This window comes from Callionymus lyra, chromosome 15, assembly GCF_982586985.1.
Source record: "Callionymus lyra chromosome 15, fCalLyr1.hap1.1, whole genome shotgun sequence".
Lineage (NCBI taxonomy): Eukaryota > Metazoa > Chordata > Actinopteri > Syngnathiformes > Callionymidae > Callionymus > Callionymus lyra.
The window spans coordinates 10,813,016-10,834,381 of NC_141832.1; the positions used below are offsets into that span (position 1 = coordinate 10,813,016).

The window sequence follows — 21,366 nt, forward strand, 5'->3', positions numbered from 1 at the left end:
ATATATATAGTGTTTTGTAATTGAATAAAAGAAAAAAACACTTTAATTATCAAAGGTAGTAACCTGCTATAAACCCAGCTGAAGATGGAACAAATATGAAACCGGTTTTCCTCTAGAAAATAGATCATTCAACAATTTAATTGATACAGTGGGAATTTTAAGAGGATAAATAAATAAACGTTTTGCTAAACAACACACTGTGTGTACTTACCTGTGTTGGAATCAGACCAGCTCTAGGCAAACATGAAAGCGGTGTCTTTTATAGTGAGCCCATCTGTCTCCTCGGTAGGTGTGCCCTTCTCTATTTGGTCATGTATTCTAGTCATGTCACTAATCCTGTGACATTGACATTTGAAGTTGTTACAATCCATTGGTCAGACACTTGTAACAGTATGTATTCTTTCCTATACAAGTGGTTAATTGTCATTAGCGTTGTTCTATTGAAGACATTTCCCAGGTGTTCAGAAAAGATCTCCAACAGCAACAGAGGGGATGATAATGCAAGGCCAAATTTACTCTAAATCGATAAAGAAGTGTAATACAGTAAGTATGTACTAAAATTATTTCACTAATGTAACTGGGTTGAGTTAGAAAACATTAGCTGTTTTTTTACTGAAAGTGTGAAAAATAATCTTAAAAGTTTTGATTCGGTTTTTTAATGAAGCAAATTTTAAAAATACTTTGAATAAGTATACTTGAAACACCTTTTTGTTAAACATATATTCAAATATATCTGTTAATTTGCTATAGCTATAAACCCCTTTTAATTTTTCCTTAATAATCTATCTACTACGATTTTAAAAGAAAAAAACACAAACCATAAAAAAACAACAACATTATATTTCATTATCCATGTTTGGAATACTTAGAAACTCAATATACAGACTATATGAAATACTTAATTACTGAAATATAGTTAGACAAAATACTTTTGATTGAAAATACTTGGAAAAAAAAGTAAATATTACCCCATTGTCATTTACCAAGTTCAAATTCTTGAATACATTAAATGCAATAACAGGGAAAACAATTTTATTTAATGGTATTTTTATCTGTAGGAGTGATCTAAAAATATTGTAAATTTGAATAGTATAAACAACCCTTTTACATATCAAAAATAGTGTCATTGGACCATGCTGTTGCACACACTGGTTTTGGAGAAGCGCGTAAATGTCACTGGTATACAGTTGCAGACCAACCACACATCTCAGATGTCTGAAATAAAATTGAGCCAGAGAGGCGTTCCATAAAAGCTGAGGAGGGATTACGTATCGACTTGGAATGAAGATGATGAACAGTTGCCATCTAGGCTGGTCCATAAGAGCCCAAAATTAGTTGCTGTGACAATAAACAAGATTGTAAAGATGCCAGCACTGTATCAGGAATTATCTTGATAACTTGAAATTCTACCTGTCTTTTGTTGGACTTACTTTTTCTCTTTTTCTTGTAAAAAATGTAATATTTAATGAAGTAATCAAGCTTCATTATTATGAAGAAGATAACCTTGAAGGACCTCAACAGGTAGGTGGCCTTGTGAACCAACACCTGTTGCCTATATGCTTTCTAATAAGGTCCAAGGGTTTACTTTTAAATTTTTCTTAAACCAACCAGGCTTGCATGTAACAATACTGTTATTCAAGTAGGGTCAAAGGTCAAGAGACTTCTTTTTTTTTTGTTGCTTGTCTTGTTTGACTAAAGCCTTGTCGTCTACAAATGCTTGTGCTATAAATAGTTGCCATATTCAGGAATTTTAAGGATTGGATATGTAAATATTAATCTGTTATTATTGAATCTACTTTACCATTTCAGTGACAAAGGATGTCCTTTTGTTATCGACCTTGTTTTAGGAGCACATTATGCTCATTTATATGTATTTCAGGTAAGGGTATTCATTTATGAAATATTTAAGTGCATTTGATTTGACAAAATAATCGTTGCCAACAAAATGAATCACCATCGTGCCGCTCATGATGAAAGCTTGTTCCAACCAACCTCCTTTTGTCCTTGAGGCCGTAGATCATTCTAGACACGCTTCCCCACGACGTACTTGAACTGGAATAAATCACGTCACATGCATCTTGAGAGGAGGATCCTTCTGTCTTTAACAGAGAACAGCAGACAGTTGATAAACAAAAGATAAACCAAAGTACGTCCAGAGTAGAACCTTTTTCTTTTAATATTTTTGAAACTCTTAAAAAATAGAACTTCTTCTACTAAGTCATAGATATTAATAAGCAAATGATAAAGTCGCTAATGTGACTGGGTTGAGTTAGAAAACATTTTTAGTTTTTATTGAAATAACCCTAAAATATTTTCATTTGCTTTTGTAATACATCTCAAATTGTAAAAAGACTTAAGATATATTTAAAATAAGTATACTTAACATGCCTTTTTATTCAACATAAATACAAATATAGCTGTTTGTTTGCTATAGCTATCAACACTGCTTTATTTTTAATAAGAGGACCGACATGACCTTGTGGCAACAATCCAGCAGTTGTCTGGAGACAACAAGGTGTTAGTAAATCTCTAAAAATACCCGGACTAAACAATGCAGCACAGTACACGTCCTCAGCGATATAATTTGAACTCCTAGGTTCTTTCTTCATTCATTTGTAGTTATTGTTTGTTTTTACTTCGGCACAAATTAACACAGAAGTCTTCAGTCTTCTTGTCTTTACACAAATAATTGACAGTGTCTCAGAGGAGCAAAAATACTACAGATTATTTATTTAAAATTCAAGAGACAGTTTATTTTACATTTCCCAAATTTACAAGGCTGTATATAAATAATGATTTCAACAGTGGCTCTTGGATTTTATCACCATGAATTTAAATGCGATTAAGATACCTTTTAATTTGCACTGCCACATCTTTGAAACATGGTCCCGGACCCTGAAGCCAACAAGAGGCAAAACAGAGAGTCCCCGGATGCCTACGATGGTTTTCAGATGAAGCCATTTGTCATGCCATAACGGCGAAGGATTCACCACCGGGACTTACTGTTAAGCCCGAACATCATCTGCAGGAACGTGTCGGTGGTTCCTGAACTGCTTAGGAAATAATTTGGAACTCATTTGCAGGACCAGCGCCCATGGTAACAACACGCCAATAAATGAGCAATCCAACAATAGAGAGCAAAAGATATATAACTATGATATAAAGACATAAATTGCAGGGATGTAACACATTTTATTAAAAAAACGACGACAACCCTACTGACCTGCAATGAAATGAAAGGATTAGGACTGATAAACAATATATCACTGTAGCATCATTATACTTCTGTATTGGAGATATCACTATTTTAAAAACCGACGTGTTAGTATTTCAGTATACGTACAATGCATTTTTTACCAAAAATGTAGATTATTTTCCATTCTGTAGTTTTTATCAAAAATCTTCTCACACGGAACGCGGCTGTTTCAGGTACATCATTCACTAACTACTAGTTGCTTCTTAGATGAATTTGACTCATAATTATTATGTTTTCTTAAATTATTAAAAATAATTTATTAAAATAGAAGCAACAACTTTTTGAAACCTTGTTATACGACGCTAGACGACTGAAGCTAAATGAATGCAATGTAGCTAAGCTATGTTCTAAGTATGCTAGGTTGCTAATTTAGCTAGCTAGTTAGCTTTTAATATAACTCTTTTTATGTGATTATTGAAGTAAATTTAAAATCCGTATATTATTGAAAGTATCACATGTTGTTTTGCAAGGAATATAATTTTATTTTTCTGTGGAAATAGACATACCTACTAGTTTTCTTGTTCTTTTTATCATTTGTTTTTTTCTCCTCCAGTGGAAAGACTCAGACTTTTTTCACTTCTGAAGAAAAGATCGTTTTTAATTTAAGTTTACTGTAAGTTCACTCATTTATGAGAAATCCACGTTTTTTATTTATTAATAATAATTATAATACGTACGTTTTCTATAGTGTCTTCAAAGTACACAAAGACCAGACGCTTGACATAAACTTTAAAAAAAAATACTATAACATACATACAGAATGAGATAGTAAAAAACACTCAACAAAACAACTACCTGGAGAAGTAGAAAGAAAAAAGGAGGGACCGTGGAAAATGATATATTTTTATTTATTTATTTAAGTGTTGTAATGTCGGTGACATTGAAGAGATGGGTTTTGAGGAGATTTCATTTCTGTCATGACCCTCATTCGCCAGCAGAGGGCTAGCTGCAACAATTTGGAACTTACTTTTTCAACAATGCATTGGGATTTAATCAAAGCCATTTCAAAAGCATGTTTTTTTTTGTCTTATTCAATCCTCAGTGAAAGTGAGAGCTTAATTATTTCCTCACTTATCTATAGTCATTTTATTTAGATTTTTCTTTTCTATATTTACCTTTTTATTTAACTTCAAGTAATTTTTTTTTGTTGTAAAAACCTGTCCGAGATGTAAACATGTGCTTTTTCTTTGTGTCATCCAGGTGAATTTATTCCGTTTTTTACAAACACTTTAATGAATCATTTGTGATTTATTCAGTGAAATCGGTAGATTTAGCAACCAAGTGCGTACTTACAATAAACAAAAATGTTTTTTTTTAATGAAAATGTTTTTAAATGTTTTTAAAAGATGCATTTAACATTGTGTCAGTTGAGTGTATATTTATCCAAATTCTTTTTTTCAAGTTAAATATATATTTTTTTATTAATTACAAACACCTTTATTGTATTGTTAGCATTTGAACTCAGACATGGATGGATGGATGGATGGATGGATGGATGGATGGATGGATGGATGGATGGATGGATGGATGGATGGATGGATGGATGGATGGATGCATGGATGGATGGATGGATGGATGGATGGATGGATGGATGGATGGATGGATGGATGGATGGATGGATGGATGGATGGATGGATGGATGGATGGATGGATGGATGGATGGGGTGCATGGTGTACATCAAAGTAGAGGCAGTTGTCTTCTGAACTATTTAACTAACACCACTAAATATTAGTTATACATATACTTCAGAATGATATTCAGTCCCACAATGACTTCACACAAGTTTTTTCTAAAGCGCCGAGATGAAATGTACTATTGTTTATTTATCATATAAATCTAACATATAATATTAAATTAACATTAAAACAACGCATATTTGTTATATCTTTACTTGCACGCTTATGGTTGTGCATTGGCTTTATAAATATAAACACTCCATATTTTAATTTACTCCTTAATTAAGATTACGTTGTATTAACTTGTTTATTAGAAAGAATGCTCAGAACTTAGTTCGACCAAAGCACATCTGATATAAAGGCTATCAATTGAATCATGCGTAATTTCCATAAATGTGCAATAGCCTGGTTATATATTGCCCTACATGGGTGTGTGCGAAGTTGGATAGAATTTGAGATAAAGCTGAACATAAGTAATGATCTGATGCAATAGCTGACATCTATTGAAGAAACATTATCCCAACATTCTCCTTGGAGACTGCGACAGCTTAGATGTTTTTACTGTGTTATCATCCAATCTCATCATACTTTTTATAGAAAACAATTATTATGAAAACCCATTGTTACAGCACTGTTGGGTAAAATATTACTTTTCTTCCTGTTAAATCTGGCTATTGTATACCTTTCATTTCTACAGGAGCCTTTGAAATTCCTGATTACTAATGCTTAGGATTTGACTTAAAAACACCCTGTACCATAAATAGAAAATACAATAAGAGGTACAATTACTGTTGGTAAATATTGCTTAGGTTATTACTTTTTTATTGAAGGGATTTTTACGAGGGAATGTAATTGATTCATAAAGTCAATTTTAAGCCTCTACTGTAATTTCGACAATGATATGACAAATTACTTTTAGTACCCTCAAATGATCTTAAACCTTCTTGGTCTTGGGCGATGCAGGTTGCTTGAGCAACTGGGAGATGTCTTAACAATTCCCTTTTGAAATACAAGCTCAGCAGAGCATGTGAATGCATGCCCAAATACTGAGAACAGATAGCCTTGTTCCAAGATTCCATGGGGGTCTTTAATTACAACAAGAAGACAGGGTGCAAAGACGTGCATGACTTGGCAACCCAAATCTATTTGACACATTTAACATCCAAAATAGAACACTGGAGCATGAGAGAATACATGTCATTTGAAACCCATCTAAATACTAATAATGGCTGTTGGACTTTTTTAATGTTAAGGTTTTTTTGCAACCACATTTAGTAGCAAGACTAGATTTGACATACATGCCATAAAAGGAAATATACACTGTTAACTAGAGCCGTTCAATGTAAGGTAACCTCAAGGAAAAATACTGTGTAATACCATTAGAAGTAACAGTCATCTAAGGTGAGCAATTTCGAGCGTCAGAGGACACAAGACAGCATCTGCACATGATTTCCGTGTGACATCTTAATAAGGTACTGAGTCTGCATTGTATTATAATATATTCAAAACTGTATGTTCTAATATTAGTTCCCTGACAGAATATTGTTTTTATTATATTACAATAATTTAATTAGCAAGGTGCAGTCCCAAAAACTTGGTTATTGGATATTACTTTCAGATCTATTCATGGTCAGGCTCCTTCTTACATCACTGATCTGATCCAGACTTACACCCCAGCTCGGGCTCTGAGGTCTGTGGATCAGAATCTACTGATGGTTCCTGAACACGGTTCAGGACCAGAGGAGAGAAATCTTTCCAGACTGTTGCTCCTAAGCTTTGAAACAATCTTCCTCTCCCTCTGCGCTTGATGGATCTACTGACTCCTTTAAGAAACATTTTTATTTGTTCAGGCTTTTCACTCAAAAAAACCAACATAGGTGTATGTTACATTAACGTCAGTCTAACGTGTAGATTCTACCATATTAAATCAGGTAATGTGGCCGAACACTTTCAAATCTTGTTGGTTTAACATAAAATATAACCAATCAAACTTTACTATTCTATTTTATGTTCATCCAACATAATTCCAATGAGTTAAGGTTGCCAAATCACCGCCGCCCCAAACATGTAGGGGGCAGTGACGAGCATTACTCGTATCCTGCGAAGAAATTAATAATTTTGAGAAGGATCCTCGTGTATTCAACAGGTAAGTGTAATAGAAACAATTTCTCTTCTGCATGAATAATATAGAAGAAAACAATTTCATTTATGCTGTGTGTTTGTCATGCATGTATATTTGACAATACAGACAACTTGAACTTGAATAATGGGGCTGGTATTATACATCTTGGTTCAACACCTCACCCTCATTTCTTCTTTGAAGGATTCGGATGTTGACACCACTGAAGCAGGCCTGTTGGCAACAACGTTTGGGATCTTTGTCATTGGCAAAGAAGGTGCAGAGCCAGATGAAGACCCGGAAGACGTTGTAGTCATTCTGGAGGGTGTGCAAGTTCTGAACAACCTGGGAAATGTACCACATGCAGGTGTAATGTTGTTCACTCTCATATACGCTCTTAACCTCAGCTACCTTCCGGACCTCAGGTACACTTTGGTGGCGTTCCAGAAGATCTTCATGGAACTGGATAGTAAGAGACTTTCCAAGAAAAATCAAACACTAAAAACGCTACTTGCACGTTTCTCATCTGCCATTTGAGAATGGCCATCAGATTTATTTCAAAAACTGTTCAGATCTTTGTTTGATAATATACCGTATCGGTTTTGAGATGTATCTTTTACAGATGCAAATTATGAAGGGTTATTTTCATTAGAAGTGTCCTGTGCGTGTGTTTATACATAAACATATGTACATACATGTATATATATATGTATACATACATGTATATACGTGTATATATATATGTGTGTGTGTGTATTTATATAAAACATTGTTGGCCTGACCAAAAAGAGTGCCTTCTGTCTGTAATCTGTTTTTCAAAAGACATGACACAACTGTTGTTTAAATAAATGGTTATTCTAACAAATGCTGTTTTCTGTTTTTTTCCAAATTTGACACACGGTACAGTAGTGGAAAGTATAAAGTAGAAGTAGTATTTAATTAATATATTATTTGTTATAATTACTGTATTAAATCAAGTAACATCATCATGTATCAAACAAGTCGAAATGCCCAGATAATATTATGTTGACTAGTTGGATTTACCCATTTAAATCTAGTCTGCCTGAGCCGTGTTAATTAAGTGATTGTAACAAAAACAAATTATGTTGACTTGACATATTTACCTGTCGCTCACTCAACATAATGGTTATTGGTTCGGATAACACAATTTATTTAGGTGGAAATCCTTTCCATAATTTTATTACGTTCACTCAGCAAATTTTTTTTTTGAGTGTTCCTTGATTTTCTGGAACTCCTATGTTTTTTTCATTGTTATCTTGATCTTTAGAGTTTATACTTTATTGAATATTGTTTTGATTGTTTAAGTGCTTTGTGACCCTGGTCTGGAAAAGCGCTATAGCCAGGGGTAGGGAACCTGGTCCAGAAAGAGCCGCAGTGGGTGCAGGTTTTTGTTCCAACCGATCAAGCATGTACAGTTTAACCAATGAGGTTTCAGCTGATCAACTGATTACACTCCTAAGACACCTGATTGGATAAAATGTGTCCTCTTGAATGGTTGGAACGAAAACCTGCACCCACTGCGGCTCTTTCTGGACCAGGTTCCCTACCCCTGCGCTATACAAATACAAATTACTTACTTACTTGCTTACTTATTGTTTTCATGTTTTGCAATACTTTATGCTTGTCCTCATCAGCAGGTTCCAGATCAAGTTTTGGGCCACTATGCATGTCAATGAAGCACATCTAAAGGACTATAGGAAGATCAATGGTACCTTATAAATGTTATTTCTTTTTTAGAGCCGTGAGAAAAAAACATTCAAGTCATGGATTCAATTCAATGCCTTTATTAAACACAATCAAGCTTAATAAACAGGTCCATATTTTATGAACCCGTTGACAGGCTTCTGCTGGATGGTATCGCTACTCAGCTGATTCACCCTAAAGAAAGATAAGATCATATGTGAACAATTAATTTCTTTTGAAACTTAAAAAATACCCATAATGCCATACGGTTACCTTTCCGACGTCACGACTCTTCACCCTCAGCTTGTTGACCTGCGACTCGGCAATGTCGGCTCGCTCCTGAGCCTCCTCCATCTCATGCTGGACCTTCCTGAGCCTTGACATGTGGCAGTTGGCCTGCTCCTCCTTTAATGAGTCGAACACATAACATGATGTAAATAGAAATCGCTTTTTATCATCATGAAACAACTCCTTTTTTTTGAAGCTTGTCGCTTACAGATTCTTCAGATTGTCTCTTGTAGGCTTTAACCTTCAGCTGCAGTTTATCGACAAGATCTTGAAGTCGCAAGACATTTTTCTTATCCTCCTCAGTCTGTAGGATGAATATGAGATTGAGGTTCTCAAGATGCAGATTTGAATTATTTTTTTTATTGATAAACTTACCTGATAAGTCAGTTCCTTGACTCTCCTCTCATATTTACGAACTCCTTTAACAGCATCAGCTCCACGTCTCTGCTCAGCTTCATATTCATTTTCCAGCTCACGCACCTATTAAGTTAAAGCAATGTTAAACGCTTTTTTTTTTTTTTAGATTATAAATATATCAGATTTACGTACTCTTGACTCCAGTTTCTGGAGCTGTTTCTTGCCACCCTTCATAGCCAGGTTCTCAGCCTCATCCAGGCGGTGCTGCAGGTCCTTGACAGTCACCTCCAGGTTCTTCTTCATCCTCTCCAGGTGAGCGCTGGTGTCCTGTTCTTTCTTTAACTCCTCAGCCATCATGGCAGCCTAACATTTCAAAGGTGTAAAAATTGTGACTTAATTCCCAAGTGTTCACAGATAGAGAAACTGTGAACTGACGTCAGTGATGGCCTTTTTGGCTTTATCTTCAGCATTTCTTGACTCCTGAACAGCATCATCAACTTCACCCTGAACCTGGACCAGGTCGGTCTCCAGTTTTTTCTTGGTGTTCAAGAGACTGGTGTTCTGTAGGAAAGAGTACTAGTTAGTAAACTCTAATACTTTTATTATTGAGAAGCAATTAGTTTCAAGGGGGCAATACCTGGGAGTGAAGAAGGCCAACACGCTCGCTGGCGTCCACCAGCTCCTGCTCTGCCACCTTGCGGCCTCTCTCGGTCTGCTCCAGTGCAACTCTCAGCTCCTCGATCTCAGCCAGCATCAGACCATTCCTGCGCTCAACCATGGCAACCTGCTCCTTCATGTCCTCCTGGCCCCTGACTGCATCATCCAGGTGAAGTTGTGCATCCTAAAAAAAAGGTTAACACCCTCAAAAATAATAGACTTGAAAGGTGTAGTCTGCAGCATGAAGCCACACCAACAGCTCTAAGGAGTCTAAATTCAAAGGGAAGACTGACCTTGAGTTGACCCTGAACATTCCTGAGTTGTTTCTGGGCCTCAGCAGCCTGCCTGTTGGCATGGCTGAGCTGAATCTCCATCTCATTCAGGTCTCCCTCCATCTTCTTCTTGACTCTGAGGGCATCGTTCCTGCTTCTGACCTCAGAGTCCAGAGTGCTCTGCATGGAGTCCATCACCCTCTGGCTGTTCCTCTTGATCTGCTCCATCTCCTCGTCCTTCTCTGCCAGCTTTCTGTCCACCTCACCCTTGATCTGGTTGAGCTCAAGCTGAACACGGAGGATCTTGGATTCTTCATGCTCCAGTGTGCCCTGAAAGAAAACGTAGCATGTGGATGAATTTGATCAGAGGATTTTACTTCCAATATACAGAATTTGTAACTTTCTAAGTTTAACATCGGGAGCTTACTTCGGCTTCCTCCAGAGCTGTCTGGATTTCACATTTCTCAGTCTCCACAGTCTTCTTGGCCTTTTCAAGCTCATGGATGCTCTTTCCTGTCTCGCCGAGCTGCTCAGTCAAATCTGAGATCTCCTCTGTGAAAAGTAAAGACATAGATATTTGTCAAAAAAGAAAAATATTCAGCATTAAAAAAATGTCAACATACGCTGCAGGTTCTTGTTCTCTCTCTTCAAGGTCTCCAGCTGATCAAGGGCCTCTTCATAAGAGTTCTTCATCTTAAACAGTTCAGTGCTCAGAGAGCGGGCCTCCTTCTGGGCTCCCTCCAGCTCAGCCTGGCCTTCTTCATACTTCTGCTTCCAGTCTGCCAGCACCTGTAGTTGTATTCATGAAACAAAATTATTAATTAAAAAAGTATTATTGTGAATCACAAGATCTTATGTGATCATTAACCTCACCTTATCAAAGTTCCTTTGTTTCTTGTCAAGGTTGGCAGCCAGAGAGTTGGCTCTCTCAACATCGATCATCAGGTCCTCCACCTCTCCCTGCAGTCTCTGTTTTGTCTTCTCCAGAGAGGCACACTTGGAGTTCACAGCCTCAATGGACTCCTCAGCATCCTGCAGACGCTGGGCGAGCTTTTTCCTGAGGTGAGAGTCTAGGTTTAACATTCAATTCACTTGATTATTAAAAAAATAATGATTCAGTCAAAGTGTATACTTGGCCTCCTCCAGCTCCTCAGTACGCTGGATAGCATCAGTCTCATATTTGGTTCTCCACTGAGCCACCTCACTGTTGGCCTTGGACATTCCTCTCTGCAGCTCAGCTTTAGCTTCCTGCTCTTCCTCAAACTGCTCTCTGAGCAGATCACAGTCATGGCGGGACGACTGGACGGAGTGGGCCAGTGCGTTCTTGGCCTGTCCAAGATAAACAGTCATTGAGAATAGATGGTTTAACAATAATGTCAAAAATGTTTTAATGATATATTCATATTATCAGCTGTTATGAGATCTAAAACCCACCTTGACTTCCTCCTCAACTTGTCTCTTGAGCTCCTCAACCTGCTGAGTGTAAGCCTGTTTGCCTCTTGTCAGCTGTGAAACAAGAGCTTCCTTTTCCTCAAGCTGACGAGACATTTCACCTGAAATTAAAAAGAAAGAAATATAAATATATAAATATATATTTATCCATCTTAATAAGTCTTTCTTTAAACTTAAAAGCAATTGTTTAATGCTCACCATTTTCCGTTTGAAATCTTGCCCGTTGGGCGTTGATGTCATTCAATTGGCGAATGTTCTCATCGTTCTTGGACTTGAGTTCGCTGAGCTGGTCTTCAAGAGTTCTGCACATTTTCTCCAGGTTGCCCTTTAATAGAAAATAAACATAAAATGTAAGTAAGTAATTAATTTATATTTATAGAGCGATTTTCCAGACCAGGGACACAAAGCGCTTAAACAATCAAAACAATACTCAATAAAATATATACTTAAAAGGTCAAGATAACACTGAGAACAACACAGGAGTTCCAGATAATCAAGGAAAAGCCTGCACAAATAAAAATAATATTTTAGTTGTAAAACTTTCATATTTCTTATACCTTAGCTTTAGCGACAGACTCCATGTTGCTGGAGAGGTCATCAATCTCCATCTTGTACTCGCTCTTCTCCTTTTCCAGCTTCTGCTTGACACGCTGAAGGTTGTCGATCTGCTCTCCCAGCTCAGCAACGCTGTCCGCCTGCTTTTTGCGAAGAGCTGCTGATGTGGCTTCATGCTGCAGAGTGGACTCCTCAAGGTCACGGCGGAGCTTCTGGAACTCAGCTTCACGCTTCTTGTTCATCTCGATCTGAGCTGCTGTTGCTCCACCAGCTTCCTCCAGTCTCTCACTGATCTCCTCCAGCTCTCTGGAGAGATCGGACCTCTGCTTCTCAACCTTCGCACGAGCAGCCCTCTCAGCCTCGATCTCTTCTTCCAGCTCCTCGATACGAGCCTAAATTTGGGTGAAGATATAGCAGGCTGTAACAGTCTGTGGCGTTGTGTTACCATTTCATCAACTGAGTCTAATCTACAAATAAAAGTGCTTTGTACGCAACCTGGAGCTCTTTAATCTTCTTCTGGAGCTGAGCACCAAGTGACTGTTCATCCTCAATTTTGCTGAGTAGCTGACTTATCTCAAAGTCCTTCCTAGAAAGGGTAAAAGACACATAAATTATTTTCATATTCAATTTGATTTAAGGATTGATTTTGAGATTAGAAATTGACCTATGAATAACGATTATAAGATTTTTGAACATACTTTTTAATTTTCTCATCTGACTGCTGTTTGTCATTCTCCAGATCCATTATGGATTCCTGGGCAAGTTTGAGATCTCCTTCAAGCTTCCTCTTGGCCCTCTCCAGGTCCATGCGAAGCTTCTTCTCTTGTTCCAGTGATCCCTCAAGCTTTACAATTGAAAATGCATGGTTTTCCATTAACCATTAAAGAAAAAAAAATATTTTGTGTCCTTACATCGTCGACTTGCTGTTCCAGCTTAGTCTTGGCCTTGGTCAGGGTGTTGACTTTGTCTTCCTCTGCCTGGAGATCATCCAGAGTTTGCTGGTGGGCCTCTTGGAGGGCTTTCTTCTCCTTACTCAACTTGGCGATGGACTCATCTTGAGATGCCATCTCCTCTGTCAGGTTTTTCACCTGTGTGTGAATGAAATCATTCTTTTCTGTCAGATATTGAGTCTTAATATTGTATGAAAATAGACTTCAGTTTTTAACTTTACCTTGTTCTCAGTGGCATGTTTCTCCTTCTCCACTTTGGCCAAGGTGAGCTCAAGATCATCAATGTCCTTCTTCAGCTCAGAGCACTCATCCTCCAGTTTTCTCTTCTTGGCGGTCAGCTCGGCATTGATTTCCTCTTCATCCTCCAGTCTCTCCGTTGTCTCTTTGAGTTTGGCTTCAAGCTGGATCTTGCTCTTGATGAGTCCCTCACACCTCTCCTCTGCATCTGAGAGGTTCTCCCCTTCCTTGTTGTAGCAAAGAGTGACGTTTTTAATATATAAAAAAGTCATCTAAAATGTTACGCTGTAAAATGAACTCACAGATGCCACTTGAAGTTGCAGGTCGTTCTTCTCCTGCAGGAGAGAAACCATCTTCTCCTCCAGTTCCTTCTTTTTAGCCAAAGCAGTAGCAAGATCTGTTTTCATCTTATCATAGTTCTCCTTCATTTGTTGAAGTTCCTTCTCCGTCTCAGCGCTCTTCAGGAGAGGTTTGATCTTGAAGTACAGCTTCAGCCAAGGCCAGTTCTTCACGTTCATGAATGAACGGACGTTGTATTGAATAGTAAAGAGTGCTTCTCTGTGTGTGGGAAAAATGTTTGTTTTTTTTAGCTTCTGTTTTTCAGTCAAAATGACACAGTTAAGTCTTCACAAACATATCACCTCCTTTCCATCATCTTCACAAACTCTTTCCTCATCAAAAATCCTCTGCAGAGAGCCTGAGTCATGGTGACCAAACTTGCCAGTTTCTCATCTCTCATCTCCTCCAGAGTACCCAGCAGACCAGCTTTGAAGAACACCTGTTGATTTAAATGATACATTTAACTTAATGTGATTTTCTATTGCTAAAACTGCGTTTTTATTTATTTAATCGCGTGTGAACCTTTGTGTGTCCAAACTTGTACTGAGTATGATCCACATCGATGGAGCCCAGAAGCTTCTCAGAAGCTTTCTTGTTGTCAATGAACTGTCCCTCTGGGATGACGCTGGCATTCAATACTTTGTATCTGTCCCAGAAAGAGGATTTTTTGATATATAACATCACGATGTACTGTACATTCTTAAAATATTAACCAATCATAACCTCTAATATTTTTTAAATGTATCCTGAACTCCATAGTTCCTGCAAATAGTCACCTCTGCTTGAAGTCACCATAGAGGATTCTGCTGGGGAAACCCTTTCTGCAGATTCTAATACCCTCCAGTACACCGTTGCACCTCAGCTGATGGATGACCAAGAAGTTCTCCATAAGACCTGAAATTTAACAGTTGAATATGTACGTAGATTTGTGAAATCCATGTACTGTAAGACAATTATTTTACTATACCTGGGGTCTTTGATTCATTAGGAATCAGACAGCGCACAAAGTGTGGATGTGTGCTCCTTAAGTTGGTCATCAGTTTACCCAAGTTCTCCTAGTTGGATTAATCAAATGGCATGTTCAGCATCTTTTAAAAATGTGGATTAGATAAAACACATCCTTACCCTGAAAAGGGCGGAGACCGTTTGGAATGAACCACCCTTCTTCTTTCCACCTTTCTTTGCTCCAGATGCTTCAGCTTTTAAAAAAAAACCAGATGGAATATATTATTTTCCATATTAGACTGTGTGTCTTCATTCAATACAATCTTAACTTACCATCAGTACCAGCATGGGTTGCATACAGGAATGAGAGCAACTTGTTTGCAGACTTCTGGTAAAGCTGGACGACAGAGTCGTTCAGGGGGTCCTTGTTCTTGTCCAGCCAGCCGGTGATGTTGTAGTCCACAGTACCAGCATAGTGAACCAGAGAGAAGTGAGCCTCGGCTTTGCCCTTTCCAGGCTTCGGCTTCTCAAAGGCCTTTGTCTTGCCAAGATGCTGGTCGTGCAGCTTGTTCTTGAAAGTGGTATCAGAGGCTTTGGGGAACATGCACTCCTCTTCCAGGATGGAGAAGATGCCCATTGGCTAGAGAGACAACAATCACTAACTTCTGCTTCACCAGAAACAGGGATATTTTTCCATAGGATTTAACCTACCTTCTCAATAAGCTCAATGCAGGCAGCCAAGTCCATACCGAAGTCAATGAACTCCCAATCAATGCCCTCTTTCTTGTACTCCTCTTGCTCAAGGACGAACATGTGGTGGTTGAAAAACTGTTGCAGTTTCTCGTTGGTGAAGTTGATGCAGAGCTGCTCCAAGCTGTTGTACTACGATGGGATATTTTATATGAAACGTACATTTTATGTTTGAATACTTAAAACTTTCATTGAACATACGTCAAAGATCTCAAATCCAGCGATATCCAACACTCCAATGAAGAACTGCCTGGGCTGCTTTGTGTCCAGCATCTCATTGATACGGAGGACCATCCACAAGAACATCTTCTCATAGATTGACTTGCACAGAGCGGAGACGGCATTGTTGACCTTAAAATTATAGAAAACATATTTTTGTTATTTTAAGTAATAATTTTCCAGATAAGGAACGTACCAGCTTTCATCCGAATGGTTGTTTTTACCTGTGGGACAGTTTGACCTTTGGTCACCATCTCATTTCCAACTTTCACTCTCGGGTAGCAAAGGGCCTTCAACATATCGGCTGAGTTTAATCCCAACAGGTACGCGATTTTGTCGGCCACTAAAGAGCGTCAAGAAAGGAAATTCTCAACTATTACTGAACACCTTTAAACTTCTTCACTAATTTGTGTTTAGTCCTACCCTCATTGCCATCAGGTTCGGCCTGCTCCTCGCGCTGCTTCTGCTTGAACTTCATGTTGCCGTGATGCATCACAGCTCCAGTCAGCTTGTAGATGCCATGTTTTTCCTCTCCAGTGAATCCCAGGATGTCAATAGCAGTCTTAAAAACAATTTTTTTTTGTTGCTTAAGAGAATTAATTAACCAATAGTTTGTTTCTCGGCAAACCTACATCAGTGGCGATAAACTCCTCCACATCATTGATACTCTTGACAGTGATTTCACCCTGGCTGATCATGTGGTAGTCGTATGGGTTGGTAGTGATCAGCAGCGCCTCTGCAATTAAAAACATATTTTGTTTAGTGGGGTTTCAGTTTTTAATGAAATGCATGTAAAGAAATTAAATACCGACGTTTAAATCTCGCACAATTATAGGTCGGTGTGTTGAGATAAGATAAGACCAATTTTTACCTCATGGAAAAAGGTTTATATTCTTTCTTTTTTTTTAATATATTGACTTATTTATTTATGATTCTTTATAGTCTTTATTTTATCAGTTTAGTTACCCAGGAGCTCTGGTTTGTGTCCAGTCATCAGCTGGTAGAAGATGTGGTAGCTCCTCTCAGCAGACAACTGGAAGGTAACACGGGACTTCTCCAGCAGATCTGGGAAAGTCATATTATTAGCAATAATAACATTTAAAAAATCCATAGTCAAGTAGATCTAAAGCTGTTACTCACATGTTTCGATATCAGCTGAAGACAGCTTTCCAGTTGTCCCAAAGTGAATTCTGATAAATTTACCCTTAAAAAACACATTTTCAGGTTCATATGCGTGATCCCAGAATTCAACTGTGTTGATGCTGAACACTTACAAAACGGGATGAGTTGTCATTCCTCACAGTCTTGGCATTACCATAGGCCTCCAGCAGTGGGTTAGCTGCAATGATTTGATCTTCCAGCGAACCCTACACACAATCAATTTATAAGAAACTTAATTTAAAAAAAAGCTTATTGAGTGACGGACTGGATGCAAATCAAGATACCTTGATCTTTCCAGAAGTCTCAGCCTTCTTTCCTCCAACCACTGCAATTGTTGCAAAGTATTGGATGACACGCTTGGTGTTGACAGTCTTTCCAGCACCAGATTCTCCGCTGTAAGATTAAAATCACTAATGGTTGTTATAAATGAAATGAAGTTTTTTTTTAAGTCAATGATGACTTACGTGATCAGGATGGACTGATTCTCACGATCTGAAACAAATGTATTCTTGAATATCACCGTCTGTCATTTATAGTGTCTTCATGACATTTCTAAACTGTTTACAGCACATTTATTACCTGTGAGCATGAACTGATAGGCGTTATCAGAGATGGAGAAGATGTGAGGTGGAGCCTCAATCCTCTTCTTGCCTCTGTAGGCCTCGACCACTCTAGCGTCGTACACCGGAAGCCACTTGTAGGGGTTCACGACAACACAGAACAGGCCGGAGTAGGTCTGTAGATGAAACGGATGTTTCATCCAATCATAACCCATAAGGTAGCGTTAAAAGCGCGCGTCAATGTGACTCACGTAGATCATCCATGATGCAAAACGCTCTTTGAGGTTATACAACACAGCAGGCTCATTGAGGTGGGTCATCATGGCCATGTCCTCAATTTTGTCGTACTTTGGGGGGTTCATCGGATGGATGTCGTCTTCTTTGACTGTTAAGGTCTAGGTCAGCGTGGAGACATTTCATCAAAATTAAACAAAAAAATACCTAGAATCTTGTTTATTAATTGTTTGCTGAAATTAGGTCAAATATGAACTTACTTAAATGTTATTTTCTTCATTAGAATTGTGTAGAATAGACATTAAACAGTCAACGTACAATTTCTCCTCAACAAGTAGCTTTTCTAATGTTAACATTTCAATTGATTTCAATGCTTTAAGGGGATAAAAACAGTGATATACCTTTCCGCATATAGTGTCGACTGTTGCTTTGCCTCCCTCCCTTTTGATGAGTTTACCCTTCAGGTACATCTCCGCAGGTTCCACGACAAAGAAGGCTGTTTTGGCATCAAATGGAGTGGTTTGAGCTTCAATCCTCTCCCGCTCAGGTTTGCGGAGATATATAGATGCCGGCCCGTAGGCCTCCATCTCTGCGTCACTGCTCATGGTTGCACTTCAGTCCTAACTGAAAGACAACAAAAAAAAGATTTGTATAAACATTACACTGAATTTGTTCATTTCATCATCCTACCTCAGCTTCTGAACCGAGTGATACAGTGGCCCTTGTACTCTGAAATTTAAACAAAAACAGTTATTAATTCACAGATTAAAACCTACGCAGAATTATACCCATGGTACCAAAGGTTTTTTCAGCCAATTTAAATTTAAAAATGACCGTTTATTTTTCATTTTAAAAGTCATCTATCGCTCAGTTTAAAGAGCTTAACAAGTCCTTCATCAGTTAAGCTTTTCTAAAAGACATCAGTATAATAAATGCATTTTGAATACAACAAAGACGATAGACATCCACTCAGCCTCAAGCCCACACAAACACTAACCTGGTGTTGATGATGCCTGCCAGTTCTCTGTTCCCTGAAGCTTCTGCTTTTATAGCGGCCAAATCTACCGTGTCAGCAGCACTCGCCTCAATTTGGTCAAGTATTCCTGTCATCTTAAGACTTGTCCGTCCCAGTTTAGGGATCTTTTCGTGTCGAAGATGTGTGTAACCCTTGAAACAAGTACAATGTCATAAAATCAAACAGAAAATGATATGCTTTGAAATATTATTCTAGATAGTTAAATATAATAAAAAAAAATATGTTTTGACAGTTTATCTGTTTTTTAATAAACTGTATGTCTTGACCCCCTCCCACCTCCACCCTTTCCTTTTTATATCCATATATATCAGTTGGATTAAGTGTCTTAGCTGGCCCGTGTCTCAAATCTTTTGAAGGTTGTTAGAGTCAATTTGATCCAATAAAAACTTCAAATCAAAATACATAAAAGGAATGGCATGTACGGATTGGTCTTTTTTATTGTTTTAATATTTGAAACTTTTGGGTTCAAATTTAATTAATACTTTACTTTTGATGATAAATTTTCTTACTATTCGTACTATAATGTACCAAAATAGATCTAATCCCCAGGATTTTAATTCACATGCTACAGACACATACATTTAGAACCTGAAGGATATTATCAGTTTATAATATGAGGGTTTCTCTATCACCCGTGTATTTGGAAAAACCATTGACTGTAATATAAAAGGATTTTGGAGAAGCCTCCAAGCGCTGCTGGCATGTAGATGACAGACACAGCTTCAGCTCATGTATCTGCAATAAAGTTCGAAACTAAGGTTCAACTGTTGCTACTCCATTCTCTAAAAGGTCTTATGAAAGATCTGCCAACTGCTCCTATTATTAATTCCCACTCACATATCAAAGGTCTCTATCCAAGTCCAACATGTGATTCTAAGGAAGTTGCTGCTGTGATGGAAAGGCAATGACCTTGGAAAACTATGTGACTCTGCTTCAAAGAAATTGTTGGCACTAGCCTCAAGCGAACTGTCCCTCAACATAATCCTGAGCTTTAACTGTACCTCAATCCTGAATTCAAGATGTAAGTCTAGTTTTTTCTTCATAGATTTGTTTTTTTTATTTAAACATCTTTCATCAAAGCACCTCAGTCTGATCCAGCAAAGACTATCATCTATTCTCTGCTTGGCTTTGCATGTATCTCTTGCTATGGGAAACAACATTCATGGGCGAACTGACAACCAGAAATAGTGGTTACACATTCTGGATATAATGGGGTGTCATTTTTTTAATGCCAGCGGATTATCATCACCCTCCTTGATTGTTATCCTTGAAAACCAAGTCTGAAAGCATAATAGTCTGGCCTCTCTTGAGACAATTACTCGTATCTTAATGTTTCTATTTTTAAATAAATCATTATGTTTATGCTGTTTTTTTAATGTTAATGGATGCTTGCATAGCATCTCAATCAACAAAGTCATCATACTTATGATCAAACTATCATCTCTTGAAATTTCCAGTGCCGTCATCGGTGTAAATCAAGTCAAGTCAAGTTAATGTATTGTCCAATATGCATGTATTGAGACATACAGCATAAATTAAATTGCGGTCCTCTCCGACCCACGATGCAAAACATTAAAGACATTAAACACTTAAAACAACTAAAGACTAAACAGTTAAAGACTTAAACAGACAATAATTAAGACATTCAAGAAAATAAATAACCAACAAAATGTAATAAACTCAAATAATCAACTAATAGACAGAATATAAACAAAAAAAAAACAAGGACAAAGTTAATGCACAGATAAAAGATAAAGTAGTAAAGGCAGAGGTGAGATAAATGACTCGATTATGATCATAAACCATCATATTTTATTTCAATAGAGTCAATATCCATAGATCACACCGAGCATTGGCACTAAACTATCATATTTTACTTTATAAAATGGAGGGATTGATAGATTTTAAATGGCTGTTATTGTGAGGGAGATTTAGAGGTGGAAGACTTAGCAGTTCAGGTGAATTTTAATTGAAAGACAAAGCGCAAATATAACCATTACCTACTTACTTACTTACTTACTTGCTTCTCTGCAAAGTGTTTTTGCAGAACAATGATTTTATTTACACTTAAGTCACAACAGTTTTTGCCAAATCGTTGCACCTGTTGCTCAACGCCTTCATATCTTCAATTCCCACCTGGCCTGAATAAAAATCTGATACTGTGCACAGAAAATAGTGATGAAGAACCACTAATCTAAAAAAAACGTTCTGGTTTTAACACTAAATAACAGAACAGAACAGAGCATTTCATCTAACTCAAATGTACAATGAAAAAATATAACGTTGCCTTTCTATTTTGTATTTAATCTTATTTCATAATATCATCACTGGCCTTTTAAATAATGAGCAGTATATTGAAATAGTTGGTATAATTTCATGATGTCCTTCAAGCCCACCACTTTAGGCTGACAGTAAACTACATCAGAAAGACACCCAGGACGTTTGATCTTACTTACTCGTTTATTTATTCTATACTGATTGTGTGTTTTTCAATTTTAAATACTTAATACAGTGTCAAAAAAAATACCGCTTTAGGAAAACCGGGAAATATGTCCCAGCTAGGGTGCCGTAGTGACGACTTCCCGCACATGCGTACTA

General features: G+C 37.6%; 1 pseudogene across 1 annotated transcript; it reads right to left on the reverse strand.

Moving 5' to 3' along the window:
- Window positions 1-8,912: 8,912 nt before the first annotated feature.
- On the reverse strand, window positions 8,913-18,352 carry LOC148064913 (myosin heavy chain, fast skeletal muscle-like; annotated as a pseudogene). Its single transcript, XR_015713370.1, has 38 exons — window positions 18,134-18,352; window positions 17,750-17,893; window positions 17,518-17,674; window positions 17,403-17,430; window positions 17,052-17,331; window positions 16,918-16,981; window positions 16,744-16,842; window positions 16,410-16,513; window positions 16,201-16,339; window positions 16,002-16,120; window positions 15,760-15,909; window positions 15,520-15,690; window positions 15,142-15,448; window positions 14,989-15,062; window positions 14,831-14,918; window positions 14,640-14,757; window positions 14,386-14,509; window positions 14,166-14,302; window positions 13,827-14,082; window positions 13,509-13,751; window positions 13,249-13,425; window positions 13,036-13,181; window positions 12,833-12,923; window positions 12,340-12,729; window positions 11,981-12,107; window positions 11,765-11,883; window positions 11,463-11,659; window positions 11,204-11,387; window positions 10,954-11,119; window positions 10,758-10,882; window positions 10,352-10,660; window positions 10,039-10,242; window positions 9,837-9,962; window positions 9,594-9,764; window positions 9,420-9,524; window positions 9,253-9,348; window positions 9,030-9,161; window positions 8,913-8,951 (listed from the first exon to the last, which is right to left on the reverse strand). The product of XR_015713370.1 is annotated as a myosin heavy chain, fast skeletal muscle-like (transcript).
- Between the last annotated feature and the right edge of the window lie 3,014 nt (window positions 18,353-21,366).